Below are 16652 nucleotides of genomic sequence, written 5' to 3' on the forward strand. Positions count from 1 at the left end.
CACAGACTGGAGAACACTGAAACCACAGAAGTCCACCCACTGCAGTGAAGGTTCTGAGCCCCACGTCAGGTTTCCCAACCTGGGGGTCCGGCAACAGGAGAAGGAATTCCTAGAGAATCAGACTTTGAAGCCTAGTGGGAATTGATTGCAGGACTTCGACAGGACTGGGGGAAACAGAGACTCCACTCTTGGAGGGCACACACAAAGTAGTGTGCGCATCGGGACCCAGGGGAAGGAGCAGTGACCCCAGGGGAGACTGAACCAGACCTCCCTGCTAGTGTTGGAGGGTCTCATGCAGAGGCGGGGGGTGGCTGTGTCTCACCGTGGGGACAAGGACACTGGCAGCAGAAATTCTGGGAAGTACTCCTTGGCGTGAGCCATCCCAGAGTCCACCATTAGCCCCACCAAAGAGCCCAGGTAGGCTCCAGTGTTGGGTCGCCTCAGGCCAAACAACCAACAGGGAGGGAACCCAGCCCCACTCATCAACAGTCAAGTGGATTAAAGTTTTACTGAGCTCTGCCCACCAGAGCAACAGCCAGCTCTACCCAACACCAGTCCCTCCCATCAGGAAACTTGCACAAGCCTCTAAGATAGCCTCATCCACCAGAGGGCAGACAGCAGAATCAAGAAGAACTACAATCCTGCAGCATGTGGAACAAAAACCACATTTACAGAAAGACAGACAAGATGAAAAGGCAGAGGGCTATATACCAGATGAAGGAACAAGATAAAACCCCAGAAAAACAACTAAATGAAGTGGAGATACACAACCTTCCAGAAAAAGAATTCAGAACAATGATAGTGAAGATGATCCAGGACCTTGGGAAAAGAACGGAGGCAGAGATCGAGAAGATGCAAGAAATGATTAACAAAGACCTAGAAGAATTAAAGAACAAGCAAACGGAGATGAACAATACAATAACTAAAATGAAAACTACACTAGAAGGAATCAATAGCAGAATAACTGAGGCAGAAAAACGGATGAGTGACCTGGAAGGCAGAATGGTGGAATTCACTGCTGCAGAACAGATAAAGAAAAAAAGAATGAAAAGAAATGAAGACAGCCTAAGAGACCTCTGGGACAACATTAAACGCAACAACATTCGCATTATAGGGGTCCCAGAAGGAGAAGAGAGAGAAAGGACCTGAGAAAATATGTGAAGAGATTATAGTTGAAAACTTCCTACCATGGGAAAGGAAATAGCCACCCAAGTCCAGGAAGCACAGAGAGTCCCATATAGGATAAATCCAAGGAGAAACACGCTGAGACACATAGTAATCAAATTGGCAAAAATTAAAGACAAAGAAAAATTATTGAAAGCAGCAAGGGAAAAAGGACAAACAACATACAAGGGAACTCGCATAAGGTTAACAGCTGATTTCTCAGCAGAAACTCTACAGGCCAGAAGGGAGTGGCATGACATGTTTAAAGTGATGAAAGAGAAGAACCTACAACCAAGATAACTCTACCCAGCAAGGATCTCATTCAGATTCGATGGAGAAATCAAAAGCTTTACAGACAAGCAAAAGCTAAGAGAATTCAGCACCACCAAACCAGCTCTACAACAAATGCTAAAGGAACTTCTCTAAGTGGGAAACACAAGAGAAGGACCTACAAAAACAAACCCAAAACAATTAAAATGGTAATAGGAACATACATATCAATAATTACCTTAAAGGTGAATGGATTAAATGCTCCAACTAACACAGGCTCGCTGAATGGATACAAAAACAAGACCCATATATATGCTGTCTACAGGAGACCCACTTCAGACCTAGGGACACATGCAGACTGAAAGTGAGGGGATGGAAAAAGATATTCCATGCAAATGGAAATCAAAAGAAAGCTGGAGTAGCAATACTCATATCAGATAAAATAGACTTTAAAATAAAGAATGTTACAAGAGACAAGGAAGGACACTACATAATGATCAAGGGATCAATCCAAGAAGATATAGCAATTATAAATATATATGCCCCCAACACAGGAGCACCTCAATACATAAGGCAACTGCTAACAGCTGTAAAAGAGGAAATCGACAGTAACACAATAATAGCGGGGGACTTTAACACTTACACCAACGGACAGATCATCCAAACAGAAAATTAATAAGGAAACACAAGCTTTAAATGACACAACAGACCAGAAAGATTTAATTGATATTTATAGGACATTCCATCCAAAAACAGCAGATTACACTTTCTTCTAAAGTGCACACAGAACATTCTCTAGGATAGATCACATCTTGGGTCACAAAACAAACCTCAGTAAATTTAAGAAAATTGAAGTCATATCAAGCATCTTTTCTGACCACAACGCTATGAGATTAGAAATCGATTACAGGGAAAAAAACATAAAAAATACAAATACATGGAGGCTAAACAATACATTACTAAATAACCAAGAGATCACTGAGGAAATCAAAGAGGAAGTCAAAAAATACCTAGAGACAAATGACAAAACACGACGATCCAAAACCTATGGGATGCAGCAAAAGCAGTTCTAAGAGGAAAGTTTATAGCAATACAAGCCTACCTCAAGAAACAAGAAAAATCTCAAACAATCTACACCTAAAGGAACTAGAGAAAAAAGAACAAACAAAACCCAAAGTTAGCAGAAGGAAAGAAATCATAAAGACCAGACCAGAAATAAATGAAATAGAAACAAAAAAAACAATACCAGAGATCAATAAAACTAAAAGCTGGTTCTTTGAGAAGATAAACAAAATTGATAAACCATTAGCCAGACTCATCAACAGGGAGTGGACTCAATAAAATTAGAAATGAAAAAGAAAAGTTACAACAGAAACAGCAGAAATACAGAGCATCCTAAGAGACTACTACAAGCAACTCTATGCCAAAAAAATGGACAACCTGAAAGAAATGGACAAATTCTTAGAAAGGTATAACCTTCCAAGACTGAACCAGGAAGAAATAGAAAATATGAACAGACCAATCACAAATAATGAAACTGAAACTGTGATTAAAAATCTTCCAACAAACAAAAGTCCAAGACCAGATGGCTTCACAGGTGAATTCTATCAAACATTTAGAGAAGAGCTAACACCCATCCTTCTCAAACTCTTCCAAAAAATTGCAGAGGAAGGAACACTCCCAAACTCATTCAATGAGGCCACCATCACCCTGATACCAAAACCAAACAAAGATACTACAAAAAAAGAAAATTACAGACCAATATCACTGATGAATATAGATGCAAAAATCCTCAACAAAATACTAGCAAACAGAATCCAACAACACATTAAAAGGATCATACACCATGATCAAGTGGGATTTATCCAAGGGATGCAAGGATTCTTCAATATACGCAAATCAATCAATGTGATACACCATATTAAGAAATTGAAGAATAAAAACCGTATGATCAACTCAATAGATGCAGAAAAAGCTTTTGACAAAATTCAACACCCATTTATGATAAAAACTCTCCAGAAAGTGGGCATAGAGGGAACCTACCTCAACATAATAAAGGCCATATATGACAAACCCACAGCAAACATCATTCTCAATGGTGAAAAACTGAAAGCATTTCCTCTACGATCTGGAACAAGACAAGGATGTCCACTCTCACCACTATTATTCAACATAGTTTTGGAAGTCCTAGCCATGGCAATCAGAGAAGAAAAAGAAATAAAAGGAATCCAAATTGGAAAAGAAGAAGTAAAACTGTCACTGTTTGCAGATGACATGATACATAGAGAATCCTAAAGATGCCACCAGAAAAATACTGGAGCTAATCAGTGAATCTGGTAAAGTTGCAGGATACAAAATTAATGCTCAGAAATCTCTTGCATTCCTACACACTAATGATGAAAAATCTGAAAGAGAAATTAAGGAAACGCTCCCATTTACCACTGCAACAAAAAGAATAAAATACCTAGGAATAAACCTACCTAGGGAGACAAAAGACCCGTATGCAGAAAATATAAGACACTGATGAAAGAAATTAAAGATGATACAAACAGATGGAGAGATATACCATGTTCTTGGGCTGGAACAATCAATATTGTGAAAATGACTGTACTACCGAAAGCAATCTACAGATTCAATGCAATCCCTATCAAACTGCCAATGGCATTTTTTACAGAACTAGAACAAAAAAATCTTAATATTTGTATGGACACACAAAAGACCCCAAATAGCCAAAGCAGTCTTGAGGGAAAAAAACAGAGCTGGAGGAATCAGACTCCTGACTTCAGACTATACTACAAAGCTACAGTAATCAAGACAATATGGTACTGGCACAAAAACAGAAATACAGATCAATGGAACAGGATAGAAAGCCCAGAGATAAACCCACGCACCTATGGTCAACTCATCTATGACAAAGGAGGCAAGGATATACAATGGAGAAAAGACAGTCTCTTCAATAAGTGGTGCTGGGAAAACTGGACAGCTACATGTAAAAGAATGAATTTGAACACTCCTTACACCATACATAAAAATAAACTCAAAATGGATTCGAGACCTAAATGTAAGACCAGACACTATAAAACTCTTAGAGGAAAACATAGCAAGAACAACCTTTGACATAAATCACAGCAAGATCTTTTTCTATCCACCCCCTAGAGTAATGAAAATAAAAACAAAAGTAAATAAATAGGACCTAATAACTTAAAAGCTTTTGCACAGCAAAGGAAACCATTAACAAAACCAAAAGACAACCGTCAGAATGGGAGAAAATATTTGCAAACAAAGCAACTGACAAGAGATTAATCTCCAAAATACATAAACAGCTCATGCAGCTCAATATCAAAAAAAAAAACCCAATAAAAAAATGGGTGGAAGATCAAAATAGACATTTCTCTAAAGAAGACATACAGATAGCCAAAAAGCACATGAAAAAAAGTTCAACATCACTAATTATTAGAGAAATGCAAATCGAAACTACAATGAGGTATCACCTCACACCAGTCAGAATGGCCATCATCAAAAAATCTACAAACAATAAATGCTGGAGAGGGTTTGGAGAAAAGGGAACCCTCTTGTACTGTTGGTGGGAATGTAAATTGATACAGTCACTATGGAGAACAGTATAGAGGTTCCTTAAACTAAAAATAGAATTACCATATGACCCAGCAGTCCACTACTGGGTATATACCCAGGGAAAATCATAATTCAAAAAGACACATGCACCCCAATGTTCACTGCAGCACTGTTTACAATAGGCAGGTCATGGAACCAACCTAAATGCCCATTAACAGATGAATGGATAAAGATGTGGTAAATATATACAGTAGAATATTAGTCAGCCATAAAAAGGAATGAAATTGGGTCATTTGTAGAGACATGGATGGACCTAGAGACTGTCATATAGAGTGAAGTAAGAAAGAGAAAAACAAATGGTACAGATGAACCAGTTTGCAAGGCAGAAATAGAGACAGAGATGTAGAGAACAAACAGATGGACACCAAGGGGGTAAAGGATGGGTGGGATGAATCGAGAGATTGGGATTGACATATATACACTAATCGGTATAAAATAGATAACTAATGAGAACCTGCTGTATAGCACAGGTAACTCCACTTAGCTGTACAGTAGAAACTAACACAACATTGTAAAACAACTATAACCCAATCTAAAAAAAAAAAACTTACAATGAGGTATCACCTCACACTGGTCAGAATAGCCATTGTCAAAAAGTCTACGAACAAGGGACTTCCCTGGCAGTCCAGCGGTTAGGACTCTGCTTTCCCAATGCAGGGGACACAGGTTCAATCCGCGGTCAGGGAACTAGATCCCACATGCTGCAACTAAAGACCTGGCACAGCCAAATAAATAATACTAAAAAAAAAAAAGTCTACGAACAATAAACAGTGGAGCAGGTGGGGGGAAAGGGAACCTTCCTACACTGTTGGTGGGAATGTAATTCATTTGGTGCAGCCACTATGGAAAACAGTATAGAGGTTTCTTGAAAAAACTAAAAAGAGAACTACCATATAATCCAGCAGTCCCACTCCTAGGGATATATCCAGTGAAAATGATCATTCAAAAAGATACATGCAAAAAAAAAAAAAAAAAAAAAAAAAAGATACATGCACCCCAATGTTCATTGCAGCACTGTTTACAGTAGCCAAGACATGGAAGCAACCTCAATGTCCATCAACAGAGCAATGGATAAAAAGATGTGGTACATATATGCAATGGAATATTACTCATCCATAAAAAAGAATGAAATAATGCCATTTACAGCAAAATGGATGGACCTTGAGATTAACATACTAAGTGAAGTCAATCAGACAGACAAATCTCATATGATATCACTTATATGTGTAATCTAAAAAGATGATTCAAATGAATTTATTTACAAAACAGAAACAGTCCCACAGACTTTGAATACAAACTTATGATTACCAAAGGGAAAAGGTGGAGGGGTGAGGGATAAACTAGGAGTTTGGGATTAACATACACACACCACTATATTTAAAATAGATAATCAATGAGGACCTACTGCATAGCACAGGGAACTCTACTCAGTATTCTGTAATAACCTATATGGGAAAGGAATCTGAAAAAGAATGGATATATGTATATGTATAACTGAACTGCTTTGCTGTACACCTGAAAGCAACCCAACATTGTAAATCAACTATATCTGAATATAAAATAAAATTTAAATTAAAAAGAAAAAAAAGAAAAATGCCCCCAAACCAAATTATTATTTACTCCTTCCTTTGATATTGTTTTATACTTTTTGCTTATAAGTTTAGATAATTATGTTGTTTTACCTTCAGTAGCAATATTTTAGTTACAGGTAAAGTCATTCCTATGTGAAATAGTATTTAATGCATGCACGTTTGGAATTAACATTATTCAACACATTCTGCTGTTACTTACAACTAGCAATTTATATTTTAATGTTGTAAGTAGTTGTGTTTAGTCATTTTATGTACATTGAATTATTTACTGTCATTAAATACGTATCTTTTTTCTTTAGTGGCTCAAAATATAGCTTTGTAAATAAAAAAGACATAGGGGGGCTGCCTGGATTAAAAAAACAAAGCTCTTCAATATGCTGTCTACAAGAGACTCTCTTCAGGGTGAAAGATGCACAGAGACTGAAAGTGAGGGGATAGAAAAAGATTTCACACAAACAGAAAGAAGAAAGCAAGAGTAGCAATACTCCTATCGGACAAAACAGACTTTAAAACAAAGCATAAAAAGAGACAAAGAAGAGCATTATATAATGATAAAGGGATCAATGCAAGAAGAGAATATTTGTTAACAAATACACACCCAATATAGGATTACCTCATCTATATAAAGCAAATACTGACAGACATGAAGGGAAAAATTGACAATAGGAGTAGATTAACACCCCAGTGACATCACTGGGCAGGTAAGACCAAAAAAAAAAAAAAATCAAGAAGGCAATCGTAGTCTTAAATGACAGAATAGATCAGTTGGACTTAAATGATATCCATAGGATATTACATCTAACAAAGCAGAATACAAATCCTTTTCTTAATTAATTAACTCATTTATTTATTTATTTACTTTTTGTCTGCATTGGGTCTTTGTTGGTGTGCCCAGGCTTTCTCTAGTTGCAGCCAGCTGGGGCTACTCTTCATTGTGGTGTGCGGGCTTCTCATTGCAGTGGCTTCTCTTGTTGCGGAGCACAGGCTCTAGGCACATGGGCTCAGTAGTTGTGGCTCACGGGCTCTAGACACAGGCTCAGTAGCTGTGGCACACGGGCTTAGCTGCTCCACAGCATGTGGGATCTTCCCGGATCAGGGATCAAACCTGTGTCCCCAGCATTGGCAGGTGGATTCTTAACCACTGCACCACTAGGGAAGTCCCACAAATCCTTTCTGAAGTGCACATGGAACATTCTCAAGAATAGAGCACCTACCACATCACAAAATAAGCCTCAACAAATATAAGAGGATAGAAATAATGTCAAGCATTTTTCCCACTATTACATCAACTGAAGAAAAAATGGGAAAAGAACAAACATGTGGAGACTAAACATGCCTCTAAAAAAAATATCAATGGGTTAACAATGACATCAAAGAGGAAATAAAATACCTCAAGTCAAATGAAAATAAAAACACAACTCCAGAAAATCTATAGGATGCAGGAAAAGTAGATCTAAGGGGGAAGTTCATAGCAATATAGGCCTTCAAGAAACAAGAAAAATCTCAAACAACTTAACCTACCACCTAAAAGAATTAGGAAAAGAACAAAGCCCAATGTGAACAGAAGGAAGGAAATAAAGATCAGAGAGGAAATAAAAGATTAATGAAACAAAGACCTATTTGAAAAGATAAAATTGATAAACCTTTAGCCAGACTCACCAAGAAAAGAGAGGACCAAGTAAACAAAATAAGAAAGGGTAAATAACTGACACCACAGAAATATAAAAAGATAATCATATTACTATGACTAGTTATATGTCAACAAATTGGACAACCTAGAAGAAATGGACAAATTTCTAGATATCTACAGACTGCGAAGACTGAGTCAAGAAGTAGATAATTTGAACCGATCGCTAGAAGTGAAATCGAATCTGTAATAAAAATAAATAAATAAATAAATACTTCCAGCAAACAAAAGTGGACTGTTTCACAGGGGAATGCTACCTAGCGTACAAAGAACTTCTATCTATCCTTCCAAAACTCTTCCAAATAACTGAAGGGGGAACACTGCCAAAATCATTCTATGAAGCCACCATCACCCTGATACCAAAACCAGACAAAGACACCACAAAAGAAGAAAATTACAGGCCAGTATCTTTCATGAACAAAGATGCAAAAATCCTCATCAAAATGTTAGCACACAAAATCCAACAATACATAAAAAGGGTCATATACCATTCTCAATTTGGATTCATTCCAGGGTTGCAAGGATGGTTCAACATACGTGAAATGAAAACAAAAACACCAGTGTGATACTTCACACTAACAAAAGGAAAGACAGAAACCACATGATCATTTCAGTATTTGCAGAAAAAGCATTTGATAAAATTCAACATGATAAAAACTCTTACCGAAGTGGAGAGGGAACATGTCTCAACATTAATAAAAGTCATTAAAGCAAACCCACAGCCAATACAATACTCAATGGTGAAAAGCTGAAAGCCTTTCTGCTAAATTCAGGAACAAGACAAGGATGCCTACTCTCACCACCTCTATTCAACATAATATTGGAAGTTCTAGGCACAGCAAATCAGATATGAAAAAGAAATAAAGGGTATCCAGATTGGAAGCAAAGAGGTACAACTGTCCCTATTTACAGATGACTGACACTGTGTATCAAGAACCCTAAAGTTTCTCCACCTAAAAATTATGAGAACTAATGAATTCAGCAAGCTTGTTAATACACAGAAATACATTGCAGTGCTGCTGGGAGTTGTTTGGAGGTTGGCAGTGCGGGGCTGACGGTCCTCAGGCAGGGCGATCATGTTGCACAAGCAGATTTACTATTCGGACAAATATGACGACGAGGAGTTCGAGTACCGGCATGTCATGTTGCCCAAGGACATAGCCAAGCTGGTCCCTAAAACCCATTTGATGTCTGAATCTGAATGGAGGAATCTTGGCGTTCAGCAGAGTCAGGGATGGGTCCATTATATGATCCATGAACCAGAACCTCACATCTTGCTGTCCCGGCGGCCACTGCCCAAGAAGCCAAAGAAATGAAGCTGGGGAGCCACTTTTCAGCCTCAGGCTTTATACAGCTGTCCTCATTTGCTAACATCTTTCTGATGACATTATTATGTTGCCTTCCTGTTTCTCACTTTGATATTTAAAGGATGTTCAGTACACTGTTTGAACGTGCTGGTGACTGCTTTGCTTCTTGAGCAGAACCAACAGGACCATGGCCCAGCCAGACGACTGCTCTTTGGGTTGCAGCCTCAGCTAAGTGTGACCCCCAAAACCATTGTGAGCTCTGTATCCAGCAGAACACACTTGGCAGATGGAGGAAGCATCTAAGAATAAGACCATGGCTGTTACAGGGATTGTGTAAACTTCCTGTTTTGTTTTTTTTTCTGCCAGGTGTTGTATGTATGGTGATTTATGTTTCAGTGTGTTGGAAACTTTCCATTTTATTCAAGAAATCTGTTCCATGTTAAAAAACCTTGATTAAAGAGGAAGTTTTTATAATCTAAAAAAAAAAAAAGAAATACATTGCATTTCTATGCACTAATAATGAAATTTCAGAAAGGGAAATTTTTTTTAAAATCCCATTTAAAAGTCACATTAAAAAAAAAAAACCCTAGGAATAAACTTAACCAAGGAGGTGAAAAGCCTATATGCTGAAAACTATATAAAACATTGATAAAAGAAATGGAAAGATACCCCATGCTCTTGGATTGGAAGAATATTAAAATGGCCATAATACCCAAAGCAGTCTCCACATTTAACTCGATCCCTATCAAAATACTGAGGAGATTTTTTTCACAGAACTGGAATAATCCAAAAATTTGTACAGAACTACAAAAGACTATGAATTGCCAAAGCAATCTTAGAAAAAAGGGCAAGCTGGAGGCATCACCCTCCCAGGCTTCAGAGTATACTACAAAGCTACAGTAATCAAAGAGCAGTGTTGTAGTGGCAGAAAAACAGACATAGAGCAATGTCACAGAGAAGAGAGCCCAGAAATAAAGCCATGCCCCTACAGTCAATGAATCTACAAAGGAGGCAAGAATATACAATGGAGAAAAGACCGTCTCTTTCAACAAGTGGTGCTGGGAAAGCTGGACAGCCACATGTAGAAGAAAGATTATTTTTCTATGTGGTGTGAGGGAACATTCTAAACTCAAAATGGTTTTAAGACCTAAAAGTAAGACAAAACCGTAAGAGAACATAGGAACACTCTGACATAAATGGTAGCACTATTTCTTGAATCAGTCGCCTAAGGCAAAAGAATTAAAGGAAAACAACAACACATAATAATAATAATAGAGACAAATGAGACCTAATTAAACATAAAAGATTTTGCACAGCAAAGGAAGCCATCAACAAAACACAAAGACAACCTGCTGAATGGGAGGGACTATTTGCAAATCATGCGCATCAACAAAGGGTGAATATCCAAAATACACCAACAGCTCATACAACTCAATACCAAAAAAACAATCCAATCAAAAAAATGGGCAGAAAACTCACATTGACATTTTTTCCAAAGACGGCACATGGATGGCAAACGGGCCCATGAAGAGATGCTCAACTTTGCTGATCAATAGAGAAATGCAAATCAAAACTACAATGAGGTATTATCCCAAATCTGTCGGAATGGCTACCATCAAAAAGCCTACAAATAACGCATGTTGGAGAGGATACAGAGAAAAGGGAGCCCTCGTACTCTTTTCATGGGAATGTAAGTTGGTGCAGCCACTATGGTCCTCAAAAAACTAAAAATACAACTGCCATATGATCCAGCAGTGCTACTCCTGGGCATATTTCCGGAAAAAACAACACTAATTTGAAAAGATACATGCACCCCAATGTTCATAGTTGCACTATTTACAATATGTAAATAGCCAAGACATAGAAGCAACCTAAGTGTCCATCGACAGAGGCATGGATAAAGAAGATGTAGTACATATATACAATCGAATATTACTCAGCCATAAAAAAGAATGAAATAACGCCATTTGTAGCAATGTGGATGGACTTACAGAATATTACACTTAGAGAAATAAGTCAGAGAAAGACAAATACTACATGGTATCACTCACACTCACACGTGGAATCTAAGAAACACAAATGAATGTATATGTAAAACAGAAACAGATTCACAGACAGACTTCTAGAAGACAGACTTATGTTACCAAAGGGGAGATGGAAGCGGGGAGAGACACATTAGGGGTAAGAGAGTAACAGATACGAACTAGCAGATAAAAAAATAAGCAACGAGGATTTACTGTATAGCACAGAGCACTACACTCATTATCCTGTCATTTGTAACAGTACAATCTGTAGAAACACTGAATCTGAATCACTATGCTGTATACTTGAAACAATACTGTAGACCAACTATACTTCAACAGAAAAAAGAGGACCCATACCCCAGAGTGGGTGGCCCACAAGTGGGAGAAGAGTTACAACTGCAGAGGTGCTCCCCAAGGAGCAAGGGGTCTGGGCCCCACATCGGCTCCCCAGGGTGAGGGTGCTGCACCAGGAAGACAAGTCCCCAGACCATGTGGCTTTGAAGGCCGGTGGGGTTGCTTTCAGGAGACCCCGAGGGCTGTGGGGAAGAGACTCCACTCCTAAAGGATGCACACAGACTCTCACGAGCTCCAAGACCCAGGGCAGCAGCAGCGATCTGCAGGAGCCTGGGTCAGACCCACCTGCTGATCATCGCATCCTCCTGGAGAGGCTGGGGGCTCACCCTGGGGACACAGACACTGGCAGCCGCCACTTGGGAGCCCAGTGCGCCATGTGGACACTCGCTGGCTACCAGCACTGTGGAACCCTCGCTCAGCTCCTCAGCCTCAGGGCCCAGCCCCACCCCTGCCCAACAGCCTCTAGGCACCAGTACTGGGATGCCTCAGGCTACGCAGTGAACGGGCAGGGGCACAGCCCCGCCAGCGGACAGGCTGCTTTAAGAACCCCCAGCCCACAGCCACCCCTGGACACACCCTGCCCACCAGAGGGCCCAGGACCTTGCCCCACACACCGGAGCCCAGGCACTAGACCAGGGAGCGCCAGGCCCTGCAGTCAGAGATCCTGGGACTCAGCCCTGCCCACCAGCAAGCCTACTCCAGCCTTGAGGCCACCCTCACCTACCAGCGGGCAGACACCAGCCCCAGGACAACTGTAGCCCTGCAGCCTGCTGTGACAGGACCCAGCCCGCTGACCAGCAGGCCAACACAAGCTTCAGGACCCCCGGACCCCACTCAGTGGGGTCAGTCTGTTCAGCCTGACACCAGCTACTGAACCCCTGGGCCCTACAGCCAGCCCCCAGGACCTGGCTCTGCCCACCCGTGAGGCAGCGCTAGCCTGGGGCGCCCCCGGGGATTCTGCAGCCAGCCACCTCGTGACCTGGCCCCACCAACCAGAATCCGGCAGCCTCTGTGCAAGGCAGGGCCTGGCAACCACATGGATGGGGGCCAGCCACGCCCACCAGGGCACCCTCAGTAGTCAGACCGCCACAGCAGTATGACCTATGCAGCCCTCACTGGGGGAACCACTAGAGCATACAGCTCTGGCGACAGGAGGAGAGTGTGCTTCTGAGGCACTCAGGATGTCTCCTACAGAGGGCCACTTCTCCAAGGGCGGGAAACATAACCAACCGCCAGATACGCAGAAGTACAGCGATTTAGGCAAGATGAAGTGACAGAGGAACATATTCCAAATGAAGGAATGAGGTAAAACCCCAGAAGAAAAACTAAGTGAAGTAGAGATAAGCAATCTACCTCAGGATGAATGATCATAAAGCTGATCAAAGAACTCAGGAGGAGAATGCATTAACGGAGCAAGAAGTTAGAAGTTTTAAAGTGTTAGAAAACATAAAAAACCCAACAGAGGTGAAGAATATAATAACTGAAATGAATACAGTAGGAGAAATCAACAGACTGATACAGAGGAATGGATTAGTAAGCTGGAAGACAGTCGTGGAAATCACTGATGCTAAAGAGAAGAAATAAGAAATGACAGTGTAAGAGACTTCTGGGACCTCAAGTGCACTAATATTTACATATAAAGGTCCTAGAAAGGGAAGAGAAAAAGGGGCAGAGAACACATTTGAAGAAATAGCTGAAAACTTCTGTAACCTGGGAGAGGAAACAGACATCCAGCTCCTAGAAGCACAGAGAGTCCCAAACAGGATCAACCGAAGGAGGATCACACCAAGACACATTGTAAGTAAAATAGCAAAAATTGGCGCAAACATTAAAAGCAGCAAAGGAAAAGCAACAAGGGAACTCCCATAATGCTACCAGCTGACTTTTCAACAAACTCTGCAGGCCAGAAGGGAGGAGCACAATATATTTAAAGTGATAAAAGGGAAAAACCTACAACCAAGAATACTCTGCCCAGCAAGACTTTGATTTGATGGAGAGATCAAGGAATTTACAGATGAGCAAAAGCTAAAAAGTTCAGCACCACCAAACCAGCTTTACAAGAAATATTAATAGGACTTCTCTAAGCAAAAAAAGAGAAGGCCACAACTAAAAACACAAAAATTACAAAGGGAAAAAGCTCATCAGTAAAGGCAAATATTTAGTAAAGGTACTAAATCATGTACAAAGCAAGTAAGAAAGTTAAAAGTCAATTTAGTGTGATCATCTACAAAACAGATGTAAAATATGACAAAGACAGTAATCATGAGGAGAGTAAAAATGCAGGATTGTTAAAATGCGTCTGAAATTAAGTGATCAGCAACTTAAAATAATCACACATGTATATTACTATATATAACCTCATGGTAATGACAAACCCTAAATCTATAATGCTACACAAAGATACAAAGAACAGAGGAAATTTAAACACTAAAGATAGTCATCAAATCACAAAGAACAAAAGGAATTTTAAAAACTACAAAAACAACCCCAAAACAAATAACAAAATGGCAATAAGTACATACATATCAATAGTTACTTTAATGTAAATGGACTAAATACTCCAATAAGACAGAGTGACTGAATGGATACAAAAGCAAAACCTGTATATACGCTGCCTACAAGAGACTCACTTCAGATCTAAACATACAGACTGAAAGTGAGGGGACGGAAAGTGGTATTCCATGCACATGGAAATCAAAACAAAGCTTAGGTAGCAATACTTATCAGACAAAACAGACTTCAAAACGAAGACTGTTACAAGAAACAAAGAAGGACATTATATAACGCTCAAGGGGTCAATCCAAGAAGATACAACTGTTGTAAATATATATGCACCCAACATAGGAACACCTAAATATATAAGGCAAGTATTTACATAAAGGGAGAGATTGGCAGTAGCACAGTAATAGTGGGGGACTTTTAACACCACTTACAAATCAGTGGACAGATCATCCAAATAGAAAATTCAATAAGGAAACACTGGCCTTAAGTGACACGTTAGTTCAGATGGACTTGATATATATATATATTTAGAATAGCCCATCTAAAAGCAGAATACAGTAAGTCTCCTACATACGAACCTTCAAGATGTGAACTTTTAAAGATGCAAACATGCACTCACATGTCCAATCATGTAAGTTAGTTCACACGTCTGGCATACAATGTCACGTGTGTGCATCCTCTACAAGTGGCTGTGCTTTTGTGTAGTTTACTATACAGTGCTGTATAGAGTACAATACTACAGTACTTTTATTTCAAGCCCAGGATGTCCGGAAGCAAGCGTAAAAGCAGTGGTGATGCAGCTGGTACTGCTAAGAAGCGCCAGGCGATAACAATTGAAACAAAAGTGAAAACAATTGAGAGAATGGAGCTACAAGAGGAAGAAGAAGTAAGTGAAGAACCTTAGAGATTCATGATGCAGGAAATGGCATGGGGACTTTCTTTACTTGAGGAGGCACTGTTAGTTTTTGAGGCACAGGACCCAAACACAGAATGGTAGACAAAGGTTGCAGCTGCCATTCAGAATGTAATTCCATGCTACCGTGTCATCTATGATGAGAAAAAAAGAGCTACTACCCAGACATCACTGGGTCGTTTTTTCAAGAGGGCAGACAGAATTGAATCCAGCAAGGAACCAGAACCTGTGCCATCAACATCAGGGGTGACTGAAATTGCAGCTTGCCCTCCGTCTCCTATTGCTGACAATCCTTCAGCTCTACCATCTCCCACCTCCCCTCCCTCCTCCAGTCAGTAACTCTTGCCTGTTCACTTGATGCCAGCCCCTGTATGCCAGCTGTTGTAACGTACTACTGTACTTTTCAAAGTATTGTACTGTAAGATTAAAAATGTTTTAATTTTTGTGTTTGTTTTTGTGTATTATTTGTGTGAAAAGTATTATAAACCTATTACAGTACAGTACTATATAGCCGACTGTGTTAGTTGGGTACCTAGGCTAACTTTGTTGGACTTACAAACAAGTTGGACTTACGAACGCACTCTCAGAACAGAACTCATTCATGTGTAGGGAACTTACTGTACACATTCTTTTCAAGTGCACATGAAACATTCTCCAGGATAGATCACATGCTAGGCCTCAATACAAACCTCAGTAAGAAAATTGAAATAATATCAAGGATCTTTTCCGACCACAATGCTATGAGACTAGAAATCGACAAGAAAGCTGCAAAAAGCACAAACACATGGAGCCTAAATAATATGCTACTAAACAACCCATGGGTCACTGAAGAAGTCAAAGAAGAAATAAAAAAAATACCTGGAGACAAATGAAAACAAAAACACAATGATCCAAAAATCTATGGGATGCAGCAAAGGCAGTTCTAAGAAGGAAGTTTTAGGGATACAAGTTTACCTCAGGAAACAAGAAAAATCTCTAACAATATAACCTTACACCCAAAGGAACTAGAAAAAGAATAAACAAAACCCACATTTAGAAGGAAAGAAATCTTGAAGATCAGAGCAGATATAAATGAAAAAGAATAAAAACCAGAAAGATCAATGAAACAAAGAGCTGGTTTTTTGAAGAGAGAAACAAAATAGATAAACCTTTACCCAGACTCAATCAAGAAAAAAAGGGAGAGGGCCCAATCAATAAAAATCAGAA

General features: G+C 39.7%; 1 long non-coding RNA gene and 1 pseudogene across 9 annotated transcripts in view; one reads left to right on the forward strand and one right to left on the reverse strand.

Moving 5' to 3' along the window:
- The window catches only part of LOC309651358, a 48147-nt gene that overhangs the window by 9063 nt on the left and 22432 nt on the right, over nucleotides 1–16652 (reverse strand). The window lies entirely within an intron of this gene.
- LOC309651356 (cyclin-dependent kinases regulatory subunit 1 pseudogene) lies at nucleotides 9344–10147 on the forward strand (annotated as a pseudogene). Its single transcript has one exon. The product of its transcript is annotated as a cyclin-dependent kinases regulatory subunit 1 pseudogene (transcript).

This window comes from Balaenoptera physalus (assembly GCF_965194825.1).
Source record: "Balaenoptera physalus genome assembly, chromosome: 21".
NCBI lineage: Eukaryota > Metazoa > Chordata > Mammalia > Artiodactyla > Balaenopteridae > Balaenoptera > Balaenoptera physalus.